At 31.6% G+C, this 21,052-nt stretch overlaps 1 long non-coding RNA gene across 1 annotated transcript; it reads left to right on the forward strand.

Moving 5' to 3' along the window:
* The first annotated feature begins 18,980 nt into the window (after positions 1-18,980).
* LOC148265776 (uncharacterized) lies at positions 18,981-20,450 on the forward strand. The gene is made up of 3 exons (XR_015819178.1): positions 18,981-19,301; positions 19,512-19,582; positions 19,730-20,450. It is a non-coding gene; the product is annotated as an uncharacterized LOC148265776 (long non-coding RNA).
* Positions 20,451-21,052: the final 602 nt, after the last annotated feature.

Genomic DNA, 21,052 nt, shown 5'->3' on the forward strand with positions numbered 1-21,052 from the left:
TAAATTCCAATTAAAAGTGGTGATCAAGCTAGGGTCATTAATAAAAAAACATGATAAAGCAGTATGGATTTTACATATAGTCAACATAAAGTATGAAAGATGAAACTTCTAAGATATATAATAATTAAGCTAGAGTGATCATTAGGGGAGATTAGGGTTGTGTATTCTACATATAATTAATGTAGGTGAGGGACTGACAGTCTCTAAAGCAGCACTTGTAGAAACCATAGTAGATATAAGAGGTGCATTATGTATTTTTTATCTTCCGTACACCCTCTGCAAATTTTGCCACTTGTCCTTTCTTCATCAGTATCACAGTTTATCTTTTGAAAATACATATATACACATTAGTCAGCATAACATATAGTGGATTTGCACATGAATATATACATATACAACCAAAAAAATGATAAATATTTACCTTTCATAAGGCCAATCTGGCACCTTCAACTTTTATTAGCAAAAGCATCTCGGTAGAGCCTGTAATCCCTAGTAGTGCGGAGGTAGAAGAGTTGGGCCTTTTTATACCTTGTGCAGGTAATGAACTCGCCCTGATGGAACTGCTACTTTCCACCAATAAGCATTGATTTATTGTTTTGGTTTACAATAAACTTGTAGCATTTAATTTTTTACTTCTATACAAATAAGATATCTTATAGATATTCCTTCTACCCATAAAAGTCGTGGGATGATGAAAATTTGAGTATTTTTTATTTATATACAAATAGGAGATCTTGTACATATTCTTTCTATCTATAAAAGTCGTGTGACAATGGCAGATACTCAAAAAAGTAAATTAGGTCAGAAAGTTATATAAGTAATTAGTATCTTAATAACAGTTTATTTTATCATAAGACTTAACGTTTTGGAATAGTACACATTGAATTGTTGATTGCATCTCTATGCCACCAATCTGAACTACTTAGTATTAATTGATAATTCCATCTTTTATAGGTATATATACGTCCATGTATACATAATGTGAGGAAAAAAAAAGTGGACTGTGAGCCAAGAGAAAGAGAGAACAAATTGATTACTTGAATAGAAAAGCTTCCAAGGAGGATGAATTTTTCATTTTCAAGCTCTAATAGATCATGTGTTGGAATAATTTTTTATGTATAATTATTTTTTATAATGATAAAGATTTACCTCTCATAAGGCCAGTCAGGGGATGTCTATCTTTTATTAGCCAAAGCATCATGGTAGAGACTGTAATCCTTAATAACGTGGAGGCATAAGCGTTTGTCCTTTCTACACCTTGTACAGGTAACGAACTTGTCCGGATGGAATTGTTGCTTTCCACCAATGAGCCTTGATATGTTGTTTAGGCTTACAACAAGCTTGTAGTATTTGATTTTGTACTTCTATACAATTAGGAGATCTTGTAGATATTCTTTCTACCAATAAAAGTCATGGGACAAATGAAAAAATGAATGATTTTTTCATGTAGGAGATCTTGTACGTATTCCTTACACCTATAAAAGTCGTGTGAAAAATGACAGATACTCAAACAAGTAAATTAGGTCACAAAGTTATAAAAATAATCGATATCTTAATAGCTATTTATCTAATCACTAGACTTAATTTTTTGGAATAGTGCGCATTTAATTTCTAACTACATCTCTATGCCACCAATCCCACCTACTCAATACTAATTAATAATTCCATCTTTTATATATATATATATATATATATATTTCATACATTCATTTATACATAATGTTAGGTAATATTTGAGGGTAAAAAATTGAGGTAAAAATGAATAGACAACATAATGTAAGGAAGAAAAATGTTAACTGTGAGCTAAGAAGAAGAGCGAACAAATTGATTACTTGAATAGAAAAGCTTCCAAGGAGGACGAATTTTTCATTTTAAACTCTAATAGACCATGTGGTGGAATAATTATTTTATGTATAATTATCTTTAAAATTTCGTACGAGGTCAGTGATAAGTTAAACCTAACTCAAAAAACATACAATTGTATCATATTAATTAAACTTAAAAGATCAGTGATAAGTTAAGTTAATATTACAAAGTAAAGTTTTTATGAGTATACAATAATTTTAAAGGCTCACAAGGTGCTAAATGTTGTGATAATGGAAACCTTGAGTTTATAGTTTAAAATGTTCTCATTATTGACTTACATTTTTTATATTAGACTATGTAGGATGTTAAAAAGTATTTTACAATTTTCATTAACAATTAGATCATGTTTCGATATTATAGTTTAACTGATTTTTATATATTGGTATATAAATAATATATGATTTAAACTAAAATATTATATTAAAATAACTATACTATTGTAAAGTATAGTAAATTTTATAAAAAAAAACAAATGTATCACAACAAATTTAAATAAAAAGTATTAAGTGATTGTAATCCTCCAAATTTTGTCTGTAAAACTTTTTAACAAAAATTTATGGTGTCCTTTAGCTTTTCTCTCATTAATTCCAAAAGATTTTCTTTCTCTTCTCAAAAACTCAAATTCTAAACACAAATTTTCAAGTCTAATTATCACCCATCATACAGCAAAAAGCACTTTTGATGAGAGCATCCAATGCATGGCAACAACAGAACCTGAACAAACAATGACTAATTAGAGAGACTTGTCGTCCACCACCTCCACGACTAAAGCTTCTTCATATGCTACCGCCAGCACTGTAGTGATTTGTGTACTATGCACTAAAAGATGGCTCGTGTATCCAGATTCCAATTAAAAGTGGTGATCAATCGGGCCGTTAATAAAAAAACATGATCATGCAGTTCTGATTTTACGTACAGTAGATATAAAATTCGAAAGATAAAACTTCCAATCTATGTATTGATTAAGCCAAAGTGATGATTAGGGAAGATTAGGGTTGCAGATTCTGTGTATAATAAATGCAATTGTGGCACTAAGAGTCCTTAAAACGACACTATTAGCAACCAAAGCAGACACAAAGGGTGCATTCTGCATTTTGGATCTCTTGTACACCCTCTGCAAATTTTGCAACTTGCCTTTCTTCATCAGCTTCACAATTTATCTTTTAGAAACACATATATAGACATTACTCAGCATAAGGTGTAGTGGATTTGCACATGAATATATACATATACAACCAAAATAATGATACAGATTTACCTTTCATAAGGCTAGTCGGGGTACCTCCACCTTTTATTAGCTAAAGCATCATGGTAGAGTCAATAATCCCTAGTGGTGCGAAGGCGAAACATTGATCTTTTTTAAACCTTGTGCAGGTAATGAACTTGCCCTGATTGAACTACTGCTTTCTACTAATGAGCCTTCATCTGTAGTTTAGGTTTATAGCAAGATTGTAGTATTTGATTTTGTACTTCTATACAAATAGGAGATCTTGTAGGTATTCCTTCTGTCCACAAAAGTCATGAAACAAATGAAAACTTGAATGATTTTTTACTTTTATACAAATAAGAGATCTTGTACGTATTCTTTCTACCTATAAAGGTTGTGTGACAAATGACAGATACTCAGAAAAGTAAACTAAGTCACAAAGTTATAAAAGTAATCAATATCTTAATAACTATTTATTCTATCACAAGACTTAACATTTTGGAATAGTACATATTGAATCGCTAACTGTATTTTTATACCACCAATCCCTGCTACTTAATATTAATTGATAATTCCATCTTTTATATACATATATATTTATATACATCTATTATACATAATATGAGGAAAACTTTAATGCTAAAAATTAGTTTTAAGGCTAAAAATTGAGATGAAAATGAAGAGACAAAATAATGTGAGGAAAAAAAAGTGGATTGTGAGCTACGAGGAAGAGAGAGCAAATTAATTACTCGCATAGAAAAGCTTCCAAGGAAGATGAATTTTCATTTTCAAGCTCTAATAAACTATGTGGTGGAATAATTTTTTTATGTATAATTATTTTTTAAAATTTCGTACAAGGTCAGTGATCAAATTAAATTTAACTCAAAAAAGTGGCAAATGTATCACATTAATTAAACTTAGAAGATCAGTAATAAGTTAAGTTAATATTGCAAAATAAAATTTGTATAAGTTTACAATCATTTAAAAGGCTCACAAGGTGCTAAATATTGTGACCATATAAAGCTTTAGTTTACAGTTTAAAATATTATCATTATCGACTTATATTTTTTATATTACATGATGTAGATTATTAAAAGGTATTTAGAATTTTCATTAACAATTAGATCATATTTTCGATATTAAATTTTAATTGATTTTTATATATTAGTATATAAATATATGATTTAAACTAAAATATTACAATAACATAACTAATCACAGTACTGTAAAGTATAGTAAATTTTTTAAAAGAAACAAAAAATATATCACATTAATTAATAAAAACCACACAATTAATAAAAAGAATTACTAGGAATTTAGGGATGAAATAAAAAATTTAGTATGTTCATCAAACATTCATACTTAACAAAAAAAAAAGAATTAATGATCACATTTTTCATGAAGCCAAAACTTTTTAGTATTAAGAAAAACATCCAATTGTTTAATTGATTATTGTTTCTAAGAAAATAACAAATACATTTGAAGAAAAAAAAATCTGGTTGCTTATCACAAATTTCTATCTAGTCAGAATCTCTATGTCTTATAAGGACTTGATGAAGTTATCTTATATAGTAGTATTATATCAAATTAAACTTTACCACATACTTTATCATATCATATATGTACATAAAAAATGTGATACAATTATACCTTTAAATTTAAAAAATTAGCTAATTTTGTTATGTATTTTTTATTCTTAAATCACTAATATAAAATTAAAAAATTATTAAATGATTGTGATCCTATACGTTTTGTTTCTATAATTTTTTAACAAAAGTTTATGGTGTCATACTTCTATGATAAATAAATTTATTTATATTTTGAAACATTAATACTTAATTATCTAATTTTAATCTATTATCAAGTTAATAACTATACATACGTATATATGTCCAGTATGGTAAAGAAATGTGAAGAGGGTAGACTTAGTTAAAATTTATCATTAAATTGGTATTCTATATATAAAAATTACGAAATTAAAACTAGTTAGCAGAAAATATTCAAAGTTATCCCATCTATATCATTTTCCTTCCATCACTTTTCTTTTTGAGCTTCATTTCTCCAATAACACTCACCATCTTCATCAAGAGTTATAAATTCCCATACAACTCATCTTCTAAAAATTGAAAAAAAGTGTAAAACTATGTAAAATTTAAACATTATCTTAATAAAATTGTTTCCTACTTTTCAAAGTAAATAATAATTAGTTCTTCCGCAAAAAGATTAAATTCAAAAGTAAATTTTATTTGAAGTGACTCATTTTGTACTATAATGGCAACCATAGAACTAAAAAAGTCAATATTCACAAGAATTTTATATAAATTTAGAAAAATATGTAATAAATATAATTACATCAAGTCCCAAATAGTAATAGATTCTTTATTTAAGAAATAACATTTTAAATAGCCATAATTCTTTATTTACTTTACATAGTTTATGATTCTTTATTTGAGTTCAAAGATTTCATAAGTTATAGTATAAAATAAAACTTATATTTTTCACAGCCTGCACAAAATAATCAACCCTACACATTTATTCTTTTCTTACATTGTAATTTTTCTTCAATAATTTGTTAATCCCCTTGATTGATATAAAGAAAAAGTATTTTGAAAAGTTGGTTACCTTCTTTATGTATTTTACATTGTTATTGACTTATGATTTTATATTACACTATACTTTGAGTAGGATGTTAAAGGGTATTTCAAAATTTTCGTTAACAATTAGATCAAGTTTTTAAGGTTAATTAATAAGTAATCTTTATATATTAGTATATAAATACATGATTTAAAGTAGAGATATTGCATTAAAAAAACTAATCACAATATTTTAAAGTACAGTCAACATTTTTGTGTAACGTACCTTTTACCTTATTGATGGTGATAAACTTATATAATTATCTCAATAAAATTACCCTTTTTAACTTTTAAAAAAATAAATGACGAATAAGTTTTTTAGCACATGCATTAAAATTCAAAATCTAATTTTAATATATATGGCGACCATAAAATTAATTAAATCAATATTTTTAATTATTTTATATATATTAAGTAAGATATCATATAAATATAATAAAATCGCATCTCAAATAGATATTGATTACTCATTAAGTTAAAGATTTCAAAAAATGAAACCACTTTCCATATAGCCATAGATTCTTTACTTAATTTCAAAGGTTTATAAGTTATAGTATGATAAAATTTACAATTTCTACGGCCTATATAAAATAATCAATCATATGTCATTTATCCTCCCATCACAATTCAATTATTCTTCAATTAAACTTAGTCTTCTTGACTAGTGCAACAAAGAGGTATAGCAAAAAGTTGGTTTTCCAATGTTTACATAACCTCTCAAGTTATTTATTATACATTAAACTCAAGTGGACGCACTTAACCTCCATTAGTTCAAAGAAAGAAAAAAAAAAGTTTCTTTCAATTCTTCTTAATCTTCAGGCACAACTATAAAATCTAGATGTTCGATGTTAATATTTTCTACAGTTTAAATCTCGTGTCATAAGGTTTAAAGGAAGAAACTTTGGAGAAGATCTGTACCAACAAAATCTTACAGGACCCAAGACCATTTTGCACTCATTCCTACTTGGTAAGGCTTCACTTGTGCCATCAATTCAAAAATCCTTTTTCTTTATTTTTGTAATACTCGGACCCAGAATTTGGCCCGAGATTAATTTAAAATTTTAAAAAATGTATAAAAATATAATTTTGAAATTAATAAATTTTTATTTAATGTGGAATTAGGAAAAAAATAGATTGAGAATGAAATTGAAAATAATTTTGAGAAAAATGGGTGAAAATTTGGGGTCAGACGGTGTTTTTGAAAGAAAATTCAGAAACTAGGGGTTAAAACACAATTAAAAAAAATTACGCCATATAGGATTGCCCAGTCAGCAGTCCCGATAAACCAGAGCATACCGATTGGCAAGGCATGCTGACTCTGTGCCATGCATGAGGCCAACACTGGTAATCCGCGAGCTCGCAATAGGACGATCAAGATCAAACGCGATGAACAGCCTATATTTAAGCAAGATGGGTATAAATATCTCACATCACACTGAACCCAAACCCTAGCCGCCAGCCTCCTGCCAGAAAAGAAGAACCAGTCATCGGAGAAGGGAGCCGACCGCTGCCCACCACCGCGCTGAAGCCACCTCTAACCGCCAAAAAAGGTAAAAATTCTCCTATCCGAGCACCCCCATGGCAAACTTGGAGCAAAACGAACGACGAATGAGCTAAAAACTGGGGGCACTTCCTAGCGACGGTGTAGTGGGCAAAACACGAAACCGCCTCCGATAAGCCCATTTCCATTTTTCATTTTGTGCGATTTTTCAACCATCATGTTCACCGTTCTATTTTTCACAGGTTTATTGAAGAAAAATGCCTAGCCGCGAAGGTGAGCCAGCGGAGCCACCGCACCAAAAAATCTCACCGCTTGTAGGTTTTCAATTTTTGACTTTTTTGGCCAACCGAGGCCCCCTAACTTGTTTTCTCGCAGGGATGGGTATAAAACTGGCCAAAATTGGCCAAAATTGGCTGAAAATAGCCAGGCTGAGATAAACCACAGTTGCGGGCGGGAGTGTCATCATCAGAGCACGACTGTGCCGCCGTGCCAGAATTCCAAAATTGGCCAGAAAAGGTTTTTAACACCAATTTTAGGTTTTTTGGGGTATTTTTAAGTACATGAAGCGTGTTTTAATCTTCGCAGGAAAATTCAAAAAACCTAGAGATCGCCAGTAGGCACAGTAAAAATTTTGATATTTCGAACACCGATTCAGGTAAGAATCCCTCACCTTATTCTCTATTATGGAATTAAAGCTTAATAATCAGTAATCTGGTATTTTTTATAATTTAGAAAACTTTGAAAATAATTACAGGTTACCAATGGAGTCAGAAATTGGTTAGTCATTTATTTGTTGTCCTATTTAACTGATTGTTGAATTTACAGCTTTAAATACATTATTATATACTAGAATGGTTGAATGATTCAGTTGTGCTTCTTTGATATATATATATATATTGCTTGTCTTGCATGATTTACGGTTGATTTGTGAAATTGGTAATTAATATGCAAACGTGAAATTGTTTGGTCATGTGAATTAATAAATGGTAGTCTTATTTGATATCCTGCGAGATGGTGGACGGATCGGGTACATAGGGAACTCTATCGTGAACGTTGCCTCATAGCGGACGAGGTATCGAGAAATGCTATTTTGGCGCTCATATTGAACGGGGTATGGAGACAATCCGATTCACCCTTATACCGGATGGGGTGTTGAGAGATGGTATTTTTGGCACTCATACTGGATGGGGTATGGGGACAGCCGGTTAGTTGACAATGTTGGATATTGATTCACGCATAGTGGGACATCCCTATGGGTCCCCAAGGATACTAGTAGACAAATAAAAAGGGAAAATAATTGTTATAGCTCACTTGAAATTGAGATTGGGATGTTATTTGAGTTATTGTCTCTATAGGTCGATTTTGAAAATCTTGCAACGGTAAATATATGCAATAAATGATTTTTATTATGATAAATGAATTTACTTAAATCAAGAGCATCATTAGTTGTTTTTATGATTTTTACCAACCTTCAGTTTCTGTATCGGTGAGTAATGTGATATTTTTACTAGGCTAGGGATTTTAAAAGAATTTTCTTACTGGGCTAGGGATTTTAGTAGAATTTTCTTCAATAATAGGATTATGATAAATCAAAAAATAAATTCAAGGATACCTCACTTCTTTTAAATATACTTTATATGTATATATTTTACAAATATAAATATGCTTACATAAATAATATGTAGCATTATTGTTAGAGAAGTTTTTGAGATAGAAAGAGAATATACATATATATATATCCTGTTTTCTCCTTTAATTCTTCTCTCACTACTTCCAAAGAGTTTTCTTTCTGTTCTCCAAAATCCGAATTCCAAATACAAATTTTCATATCTAATCATCACCCATCATACAACAAAAAGCAGTTTTGATAAGAGCTTCTAATGCATGGTCACCACAAAACTGAACAAATGACAACTAGTTAGAGAGCCTTGTCATCCACCACCTCCATGCCTAGAGCCTCTACAGATGCACCACCAGCACTATAGGGATTTGTGTACTACACGGTGGAAGATGGCACATGCATCTAGATTCTAATTGAAAGTGGTGATCAAACTCGAGCCGTTTATAAAAAAACATGATCATGTAGTTTGGATTTTACGTATAGTCGACATAAAGTCTGAACGATGAAACTTCCAATCTGCGTAATTATTAAGCAAAACTGATAATTAGGGGAGATTAAGCTATGCATTCTGTATATAATAAATACAGGTGCGGCACTGACAATCCCTAAAGTGACTCTTGTAGCGATAAAAGCATACACAAGAGGTTCATTCTACATTTTGAATCTCTTGTACACCCTCTATAAATTTTGCGACTTGCCCTTTCTTCATTAACATCATAGCTTATTTTTAGAAACACATATATACACATTACTTAGCATAACATGTAGTGGATTTACACATGAATATATACATATATAACAAAAATAATGATAAAAATTTATCTCTCATAAGGCCAGTCGGGGCACCTCTACCTTTTATTAGCCAAAGCATCATGGTAGACACTCTAATCCATTGCCGTGAGGAGGCAGAAGTGTCGGTCGTTTTTATACCTTGTGTAGGTAATGAACTTGCCACGATGGAACTGTCGTTTTTAACCAATTAGCCTTGATCTATTGTTTAGTTTTACAAGAAGCTTCTAGTATTTGATTTTTTACTTTTGTACAAATAAGAGTTATTGTAGGTATTCATTTTGTCCCTAAAAGTCATGGGAGAAATGAAAATTTGTATTATTTTTACTTTTATACAAATAGAAGATCTTGTAGGTATTCCTTCTACCCATAAAAGTCGTGTGACAAATGACATTTACTCAAAAAAGTAAACAAAGTCACAAAGTTATATAAGTAATCAATATCTTAATAGCAATTTATTTTATCACAAGATTTAACATTTTGAAATAGTATACATTGAATTGCTAATTGCATCTCTATGACACCAATCCCACCTACTTAATATTAATTGATAATTCCATCTTATATATATATATATATATATTTGTATACATCCATTTATATATAATGCAATGAACTAAAAATTAAGGTGAAAATGAAGAGACAACATAATGTGAGGAAAAAAAATGTTGACTATGAGCTAAGAGAAAGAGAGAACAAATTGATTACTTGAATAGAAAAGCTTTCAAGGAGGACGAATTTTTCATTTTTAAGCTCTAATAGTCCATGTAGTGGAATAATTTTTTTTATGTATAATTATCTTTTAAAATTTCTTATTAGGTCAATAATAAGTTAAAGGTAACTCAAAAAACTTACAAATATATCACATTAATTAAACTTATAAGATCAGTAATAAGTTAAGTTAATATTACAAAGTAAAATTTATATGAGCATTTAATTATTTTAAAGGCTCACAAGGTGTTAAATGTTGTTACCATGTAAACCATTAGTTTACAGTTTAAAATGCTATCATTATCGACTTATATTTTTTATATTACACTATGTAGGATGTTAAAAGATATTTTATATAGGATGTACTAATTTTTTTGGCTGAGACGATCTTTGACTATGCACCATTCTTTGGTTGTGGCTTACTATCAATCTGTTTATTAATTTTATATTTTATCTCTAAAAAAGAATTGAAGTATCTCATTTTTTTAGAACCCAAAAATTTTGAGTATTAGGAAAAACATCCAATTCTCTAATGAACCATTTTTTTTTGGAAAATAATATTTACATATATTTAAAAGAAAGCCAATATCATATCACTAATTTCTACTGAATTAGATTCCTCATTTCGTTTAGAAATTTTACTAAAATTCTCTCGAATAAAAAAATAAATTCAAAGATATCTCACACTTCTTTTAAATATACTTATTTTACAAATATAAATATGCTTACTTAAATGTAAAGAGGGTAGACTTGGTTAACCGTTACAATTAAATTGGACTGCTAAAGACAAAAATTATGAAATTAAAAAATAGTTATAAGAAAATATTCAAATCTATTCCATTTATCACATTTTCCTTACTTTACTTAATCTTTTGAGCTTCATTGTTCCAATAACACTCACCACCTTCATCCAGAATTCCCAATTCTCATAAAACTCATCTTCTAAAGATTAAGAAAAGTTATAAAACTAAATAATTTGTTAGAAGATCTTTTAGATTAAGAAGACTAAAAGGCTGAGTTTTTGTTACTTATAATTTTAAAAAATATATTGCAGCATGATAAAATTTTAACATATCTCAACAATTTTTTTTTTACTTTTCAAAGTAAATGACTAATAAGTTCTTCCACACAAAGATTAAATTCAAAAGTACATTTTATTTGAAGTGACTAATTCGTTCAAGTAATTAATTCGTTATCTCTTCCTCTTAGCTCATAGTCAACATTTTTTTTCCTCATATTATGTTGTCTATTCATTTTCACCTCAATTTTTAGGCTTAAAACTAATTTTTGGCGTCAATATTTTCCTCACATTATGTATAAATGGATGTATATAAATATATATATAAGATAGAATTATTAATAAATATTAAGTAGTGGGATTGGTGTCATAGAGATGCAATTAGCAATTCATTGATTGCGTGATTTTTATTAATTAATGTAATATATTTATTTGTTTCTTTTGAAAAATTTAATATACTTTACAATAATGTGATTAGTTATTTTAACACAATATTTTAGTTTAAATCATATATTTATATTCCAATATATAAAAATCGGTTAAAATTTAATATCAAAAATATGATCTAATTATTAATGAAAATTCTAAATATCTTTTAACAATCTACATCATGTAATATAAAAAATATAAGTCAATAATGAAAAACTTTTAAATTGTAAAGTAAAGGTTTATGTGGTCACAACATTTAGCACGTTTTGAGCTTTTTAAATTATTGTATACTCGTACAAACTTTACTTTGTAATATTAACTTAACCTGCTACTAATCTTATAAGTTTAATTAACGTGATACATTTGTAAGTTTTTGGAATTAGCCTTAACTTATTACTGACCTTGTAGGAAATTTTAAAAGATAATTACACATAAAAATATAATTCCACCACATGGTCTATTAGAGCTTAAAAATGAAAAATTCATCGTCCTTGAAAGCTTTTCTGTTCAAGTAATTAATTTGTTCTCTCTTCCTCTTAGCTCGTAGTCAACATTGTTTTTCCTCATATTATGTTGTCTATTCATTTTCACCCCAATTTTTAGGCTTAAAACTAATTTTTAGCGTCAATATTTTTCTCACATTATGTATAAATGGATGTATATAAATACATATATATAAGATAGAATTGTTAATAAATATTAAGCAGTGGGATTGGTGTCATAGAGATACAATTAGCAATTCAATGTGTACTATTGGAAAAAATTAAATATTGTGATAAAATAAATTGTTATTAAGATATTGATTACTTATATAACTTTGTGATTTAGTTTACTTGTTTGAGTACTTGCCATTTGTCACACGACTTTTATAGGTAGAAAGAATACCTACAAGATTTTTTATTTGTATAGAAGTAAAATATCATTCAATTTTTCATTTGTCCCACGACTTTTATGGGCAGAAGGAATACCATACAAGATCTCCTATTTGTATAGAAATAAAAAATCAAATACTAGAAGCTTGTTATGAACCTAAACAACAGATCAAGGCTCATTGGTGGAAAGTAGCAGTTCCGTCAGGGCGAGTTCATTACCTGGACAAGGTGTAAAAAGAACCGACACTTCTACCTCTGCACTATTAGGGATTACAGACTCCACCATGATGTTTTAGTTAATAAAAGGTGGAGGTGCCTCAACTGGCCTTACGAGAGGCAAATCTTTATCATCATTTTGGTTATATATGGATATACTCATGTGAAAATTCACTATATGTTATGTTGAGTAATGTGTATATATGTGTTTCTGAAAGATAAACTGTGATGCTGATGAAGAAAAGGTAAGTCCAAAATTTGCAGATCGTGTATAAGAGATCCGAAATACAAAATGCACCTCTTGTGTTTGCTTTAGTTGCTCCAAGTGTCACTTTGGAGATTGTCAGTGCCACACCTGCATTCATTATATGCAGAATACACAGCTCTAATCTTCCATAATCATCACTCTGGCTTAAAGATTACATAGATGGAAAGTTTCATCTCTCAGACTTTATGTCGACTATACATAAAATTTAAACTACATGATCATGTTTTGTAATTAACGGCTCGAGATTGATCACCACTTTTAATTTTAATCTGGATTCATGTGCCATCTTCCATCGCATAGTACACAAATCCCTACAGTGCTGGCGGTAGCATCTGTAGAGGCTCTGGCAATAGAGGTGGTGGACAACAAGGCTCTCTAGCCAGTTGTCTTTTGTTCAGGTTCTATGGTAGCCATGTATTGGAAGCTCTTACCAAAAGTTATTATTGTTATATGATGGGTGATGATTAGACGTGAAAATCTGTGTTTGGAATTTAGGTTTTAGAAAAGAGAAAGATAACTCTTTTAAATTAATTAAAGGAGAACTAATGGATAGTAGAGTATCTATATATATATATGTACATTCTTTTTCTATTTCAAAAATTCTCTAACAATAATGCTACATATTGTTTAAGTAGGCATATTTATATTTGTAAAATATATACATATAAAGTATATTTAAAAGAAGTGTGAGGAATCCTTGAATTTATTTTTTGATTTATCATAATCCTATTATTTAAGAGAATTTTACTAAGATCCTTAAATGAAATAAAGAATCTGATTTAATAGAAATTAGTGATTTGTTATTGGCTTTCTTTTAAATATATGGAGTTATTATTTCCTTAAAAATAATGCGATTTTATTATATTTATGTGATATCTTATTTAATATATATAAAATAATTAAAAATATTTATTTGATTAACTCTATTGTCGTCAACTGTATTAAAATTAATTTTTGAATTTTACTCCATGCGCTAAAGAATTTATTCGTTATTTTTTTTTTAAATTAAAACAAGCAATTCTATTGAGATAATGATAGAAGTTTATCATCATGCATAAGGTAAAAAGTCACGATACACAAAAATATCAACTGTACCTTATAATAATGTGATTACTTATTTTAATAATATATATCTACTTTAAATCATGTATTTATATACCAATATATAAAGTTTTGTTAGTAATTAACACTTAGAAACAAGATCTATTTGTTAATAAAAATTTTAAAATGCCCTTCAACATCCTACTCAAATAATAGTGTAATATAAAAATATAAGTCAATAATGATAACAATATAAAATAAATAGAGAAGGTAACCAACTTTCCACGATACTTCTTCCTTACATCAATCAAGAGGACTAACTTATTATTGAAAAATAATTATAATGTGAGAGGAGAATAAATGTATGTGGTTGATTATTTTATGCAGGTTGTGAAAAACGTAAGTCTTGTTTTATACTATAACTTATGAAATCTTTTAACTCAAATAAAGAATCATAAACTATTTAAACTAAATAGAGAATTGTGGTTATTTAAAATTTGATTTCTTAAATAAAGAATCCATAGCTATTTGGGACGTGATTTTATTATACTTATTGGATATTTTACTTAATTTATATAAAATAATTATGAACATTCATTTTATTAGTTTTATGGTTGTCATTATAGTCACTTCAAATAAAATTTACTTTTGAATTTAATCTTTATGTGGAAGAACTTATTAACCATTTACTTTGAAAAGTAAGAAACAATTTTTTTAAGATATGTTAAAAAGTTTATCACGTCGCAATTATTTTTTTTAAATTATAAGTAACAAAAACACGACCTTCTGGTTTTCTTATTATAAAAAATCCTCTAACAAATTTTTTAGTTCTACAATGTTTTTTTCAATTTTTAGAAGATGAGTTTTATGGGAATTAGGAATTCTTGATGAAGATGGTGAGTGCTATTGGAACAATGAAGCTTAAAAGGAAAAGTAAAGTAAGGAAAAGGAGATAGATGGAATAGCTTTGAATATTTTCTGCTAACTATTTTTTAATTTTGTAATTTTTGTCTTTAGAAGATAAATTTAATGATAACAGTTAACCAAGTCTACTCTCTTCACATTTAAGTAAGCATATTTATATTTATAAAATATGTATATATAAAGTATATATAAAAGAAATGTGAGGTATCCTTGAATTTATTTTTTTATTTATCATAATCCTTATATTTAAGAGAATTTTACTAAAATTGCTAAATGAAATGAAGAATCTGATTTAGTAGAAACTAGTGATATGATATTGGCTTTCTTTTAAATATATACAAATATTATTTCCTAAAAAATAATAGTTTATAAAAGAATTGGATATTTTTTCTAGTACTCAAAATTCTTGGATTCTAGAAAAATGAGATAGTTAAATTCTTTTTTAGAGATAAAATATTAAATTATTAAATAGATTGGTAACAAGCCACAACCAAACAATGGTGCATGGTCAAAGATCGGTTTAGCCTAAAAAATTATTATAGCCTATATAAATGGTAAAACAAGCAAAAAAGATTGTGTACTTCTATACAAATAAGAGATCTTATAGGTATTCCTTCTGCCCATAAAAGTCATGGAACAAATAAAAACTTGAATGATTTTTTACTTTTATACAAATAAGAAATCTTGTACATATTCTTTCTACCTATAAAGGTCGTGTGATAAGTGACAGATACTTAAAAAAGTAAACTAAGTTACAAAGTTATAAAAGTAATCAGTATCTTAATAGTAGTTTATTTTATCATAGGACTTAACATTTTGGAATAGTATATATTGAAGTTGTAACACCCAACCCTTTTTTTTTCTTTTTATTAATTATTATTATATGAATATAATTATTATTTATGTAATTTTATATTGAATTTAATTTAGTTTAATTTATTTTAATGGAAATAATAATAATAAAAATAATAAAAGGAGTAAAAATTATTTAGGGATTTAATTGAAAACAATTTTGGAAAAAAAGGGTGAAAAATTGGGTTCTGGGGGTATTTTTGAAAGAAAAATCTGAAATCGGGGGATAAAATATAATTTAAAAAAGTTGTGCCATGTCAACTGCCCGATCAGCAGCCCCGGCCAACCACGACGCGCCAGGTGGGAGAGATGCTGATGTGGGAGGCCACGCGGAAGGGAGCCACGTGGGGATCTGCATGCACGCGATCGAACGGCTGAGATCCGTTCCCGTGCACACGGACGGCTCAAATAAAAAACACACACTGACGGCCAGATTGCATCGCGCACGGACAACCCAGATTAAATCATGCACGAACGGCGCAGATTGAATCGTGATGAACGGCCCAGATTTATTCCCTATTTAATCGCGATGGGAAGGCCCAGATTGAAAGTGATGGATGGCTCATATCAAAAGCGGATGGGTATAAATAACCTCATCGGCACCCAAACCCTAACCCTAACCACCAGAGCCCCTCGCCAGAGAAGACAGCCCAGTCGCCGGGGAGCCGACCACCGCCACCCGCCTTACGTACTAGAGCACTTTTTGGCCGCCAAATGAGGTAAAAATTCCACCCTTTGCTCAGAATTTGATTCTAAACCCACCTATGGCCAAATCGGAGTGAAAGCACCGGCCAATTGCCCAGAAAATGCCACCGAAGCTCAACAGCGCCGCCGTGGGGTGTCTCAGTTTTTGCCTCTGATGAGGCCCTTTTCGATTCTCGTTCGATGTGATTTTTCCACCGTTGTGATCATCGTTTCCTCCTCTACAGGTGGACCAGAGCAAAACACCCAACCGCGACGTGAGCTGGAGGAGCCACCACACCGGAGAGCCCCACTGCCAGTAAGTTTTGATTTTTCATATTTTTTTCGGCCCACAGAGGGCCCTCCGCCATGCCGGAATTTTGAAATTGACCGAGTAGGCCTTGGGTCTGATTTTTTGGGTTATTTGGGACATGTGTAGGTACTGTAAGTGCGTTTCAGTTCCCGAAAAAAAATTCAAGGAACCCAGGGACTGCCCGTAGGCGCAGTGAAAATCTAGTTTTCGACGTCAAATCAAGTAAGGACCCCTCACCCTATTTCCTATCATGGAATTGATGTTTGAATAAATGATAATACTATATTTTGTACAAATTAAATAGATATGCATAATTAATTACGGTTGCTAATGGAGCCCGAACCGGACATTATTCTATGTCGATTCTTGTTTGATTTATTTAACAGTTTAAATGCATTATGGTATCTGGTTTGTCTATTCTATGGTTTTAAATGCATGTATCACTACTTCACTACTATTTGATTTTGGGAATCTAAGATATGCTTGCTTTATTGGATGCACGTTACTTGTTTATGTATTTATGTTTGTGTTGGTAACGGAGACTAAGGACAAATAGGAATGGGATGTGATTTGATAAATGGATAAGATAACAGCCTCACTAGATATCCTGGGAGATGGTGGACAGACCGGGTTCATAAGAACCCTACCGTGAACGTTGTCTCATACCAGACGGGGTATGGATACTTGGTCATATGGCACTCATACTAGACGGGGTATGGAGATGGCCCATTTCACCATCATACCGGACGGGGTATTGAGGTTTATTATTTTGGCACTCATACCGGACGGGGTATGGGGATGGCCCTGGAATTAAGATTGTTTAAAGGGAATGGTTCATGTGTAGCAGGGACCCCTATGGATTCCCATGGATAGTAGTAGGCTGGTGGAAAATGAGAAACGGTGATAGTTAGTTATTATTCATGAATACGAGTTTAGATTGTGTTTTATGTTACTGATTATGCATGAAATTGTGATCTGCATGATGTTATTGTCTTTATAGGTTATTTTCACAAGTTCCCCAAGGGTAAGAAAAAGGATAAGTGGTTTTATTTTAAATAATTGTATCGGTTTAAAATTTGTGCTCCATTGGTTGTTTTCAGTTTTCTACCAACCTTTACTTATGTGACGGTAATATAGTGTGATGTCCTTACTGGGCTAGTGTAGCTCATTCCTTATTTAACCATTTTAGATTAGGAGGACCTGTTTCTCGAGCCCGATCCACAAGAAGATGGCGAGTAGATGCTAGATACTTTATAGTTTCCTTTATTTTTTCCATTTCTCGTATTTCTTTTAGAGAACTTATTCCATGATATTGTTTTGTACTTTTAAGTTATTGTGTAAGGGATATTAACCTTAATCTTTTATTTCACTTTCGCACTCAAATTATTATATGTATTTTCTTTTGAATTTCTGGGGTCGTTACAGAATTGCTAATTGCATTTTTATGCCACCAATCCCCACTACTTAATATTAATTAATAATTCAATCTTTTAGATATATATATGTATATATTTATATACATCCATTATACATAATGTGAGGAAAAATTTGATGCTAAAAATTAGTTTTAAGACTAAAACTTGAGATGAATGAAGAGATAACATAATTTAATGGAAAAAAATGGACTGTGAGCTTAGACGAAGAGAAAAAAAATTGATTACTTGAATAGAAAAGTTTCCAAGGAGGATGAATTTGTCATTTTTAAGCTCTAATAAACATCGCGATGTCACACTTACGTTTTTCACAGACTGTACAATATTAATCAACTCTACACATTTATTCTCTCTCAATAATTGTTCTTCAGTAATTAGTTAGTCCTCTTGACTGATGCAAAGAAGAAATATCGTGGAAAATTAGTTACCTTCTCTATGTATTTTATATTTTTCTCATTATCGACTTATATTTTTATAGTACATTATACTTTGAATAGGATGTTAAAAGGTGTAGCACCCGGAAAGGAGGAGGAAAAAAAAAAAAAAAAAAAAAAAGCCACGTCAGCAGCCACGTTAGCAGGCCCGGTCAGCAGTCCCGGCCAACCAGGACCTGCCACGTGGTAATACCACGTCGTTCCAGAAAGGGTCACGTTGGCAATCCGCGTGGGCGCGATCGGACGGCCCAGATCAGGCGGACGATCGGACGGCCCAGATTTAATCACACGGACGGCCCAGATTTAATAAAAAATGGACGGCCCAGATTAAATCAAAATGGACGGCTGAGATCAAAGGGCAAGAGGTTATAAATAGAACCCCCACACCAGACCACAAACCTTAGCCGCCTGCCGCTCGCCGGAGAAGACGAACCAGAAGCCGGCCGCCGCCACCCGCCGCCGTACCGGAGGAACTTCCGACCGCCGATCGAGGTAAATTTCGTACCCCCGACTCGTTTTTCCACGCTGATTCCTCCTGTGGCCAAATCGGAGCCAAAATCCTGGCCAAACAGCCGGAATACGCGGCCGAAGCCCAGCGGCGCCGCCGCGCCCCTTCCCGATTTTTGCCTCCGATGAGGCCCTTCCCGGCCTCCGTTTGATGCAATTTTTATATCACCGTGATCATCATTCTTTTCTCTACAGGTTGACCGGAGCCGAATCACCAAAACACGAACCTCGCCGGAGAGCCGCCGCACCCGAGAGCGCCGCCGCCGGTAAGCTCTGTTTTTCCGTGATTTTTTGGCCCCCCCGAGGGCCCTAGGGTTGTTTTCTCACAGGGACTGATGCGAGTGTGCCGGAGTTGCGATTTGGGCCGAAAGAGGCCCTGGGCCTAATTTGGGTTTTTTTTGGAACACGTGCAGGTACCAGTAGTGCGTTTCAGTTCCCCGAGGAAAATTCAGAGAAAATTAGGGATAGCCTGCAAGCGCACTGTGAAGCCGTGTTCGGACCCCGAAACGAGTAAGGACCCCTCACCCTATTTCCTATCACGGTATTAAAGTTCAAAATGATAAAACGGTATTCCTTGAATTAACGAATGTGTGAAATTGTTTAAGGTGGCTAATGGAGCCCGAGTCTAGTGTGATTGGTGATTTACTGTTATTTGGCATGTTTACAGCCTTAAATGCAAAATGAGGTTTGATGTGTTCATTTTACAGATTTGTGTGCATATACTACGTTTTTATTAACCATGGGTTGAATGACTGAACAAACTGATACTGTATGTTGTCTGTTTGGCATGAATTACGATTTGCTTGTTTAAATGTGAATTGATGGTGCTGACTGAGGAAAAGGAAAATGAAAGATTGTGTAGACTGATAATTGTATTATGGGGGTCAGCCTGACTAGATATCCTGGGAGATGGTGGACGGACCGGGTCCGTAGGGAACCCTACCGGGATTGTGGTCTCACATGCCGGACGGGGTATGGAGATCTTATGGTTTTGGCACCCATACCGGACGGGGTATTGGGACGGCCCTGGAAACTGATTATGAATGTTAAAGGTTAACGGGTAGCGGGACCCCTATGGACCCCCACGGATACTAGTAGGCTGGTAAATGAGAAAAAGATATGTTGTACAATGATTGAATTACAAGAGGCGTGATAAGTGTTATGTTTTACAGCTTATATTATTCTATGATTATGATAATGTTATTGTTTTTCTTATATTATTTTCATAAATTCCACCGAGGTAAGTGGATGGAAAAGGTTTTTATGTTAATAACCGAGTTTGTTGTAAATTATGCTCCATTGGTCTTTTTGTGTTTTCTACCCACCTTTACCTCCGTGACGGTGAGATATCGTGATGTTCTTACTGGGCTAGTGTAGCTCACTCCTTATTTAACCATTTCAGATCAGGAAGACATAGTTCCTGAGCCCGTTCCGCAGGAGGACGACGAAGGGGATGCCTAGAGACTCTGTAGTCATGCTCATAGCTTTGTTTTCGAGTTTCTCTTTTAGTTAGTTTAACCTTTTATAATTTAAGTACGTTTTTTTTGGTTTTCGTGTAAGGGATGTTAACTGAAATTTTGATCTCGCTTCCGCATTTGATATATTTAAATACTCATTTCATTTTAATATTTCCGGGGCCGTTACAGTTGGTATCAGAGCCGCGTTTCCTCGGACCCATCCCTTACACTAATGTGCCTTAGAGGAATACTCACCGATATATTGTTACTCAATCATTC

Source organism: Carica papaya, chromosome 5 (genome assembly GCF_054855325.1).
Source record: "Carica papaya isolate Zhongbai chromosome 5, ASM5485532v1, whole genome shotgun sequence".
Lineage (NCBI taxonomy): Eukaryota > Viridiplantae > Streptophyta > Magnoliopsida > Brassicales > Caricaceae > Carica > Carica papaya.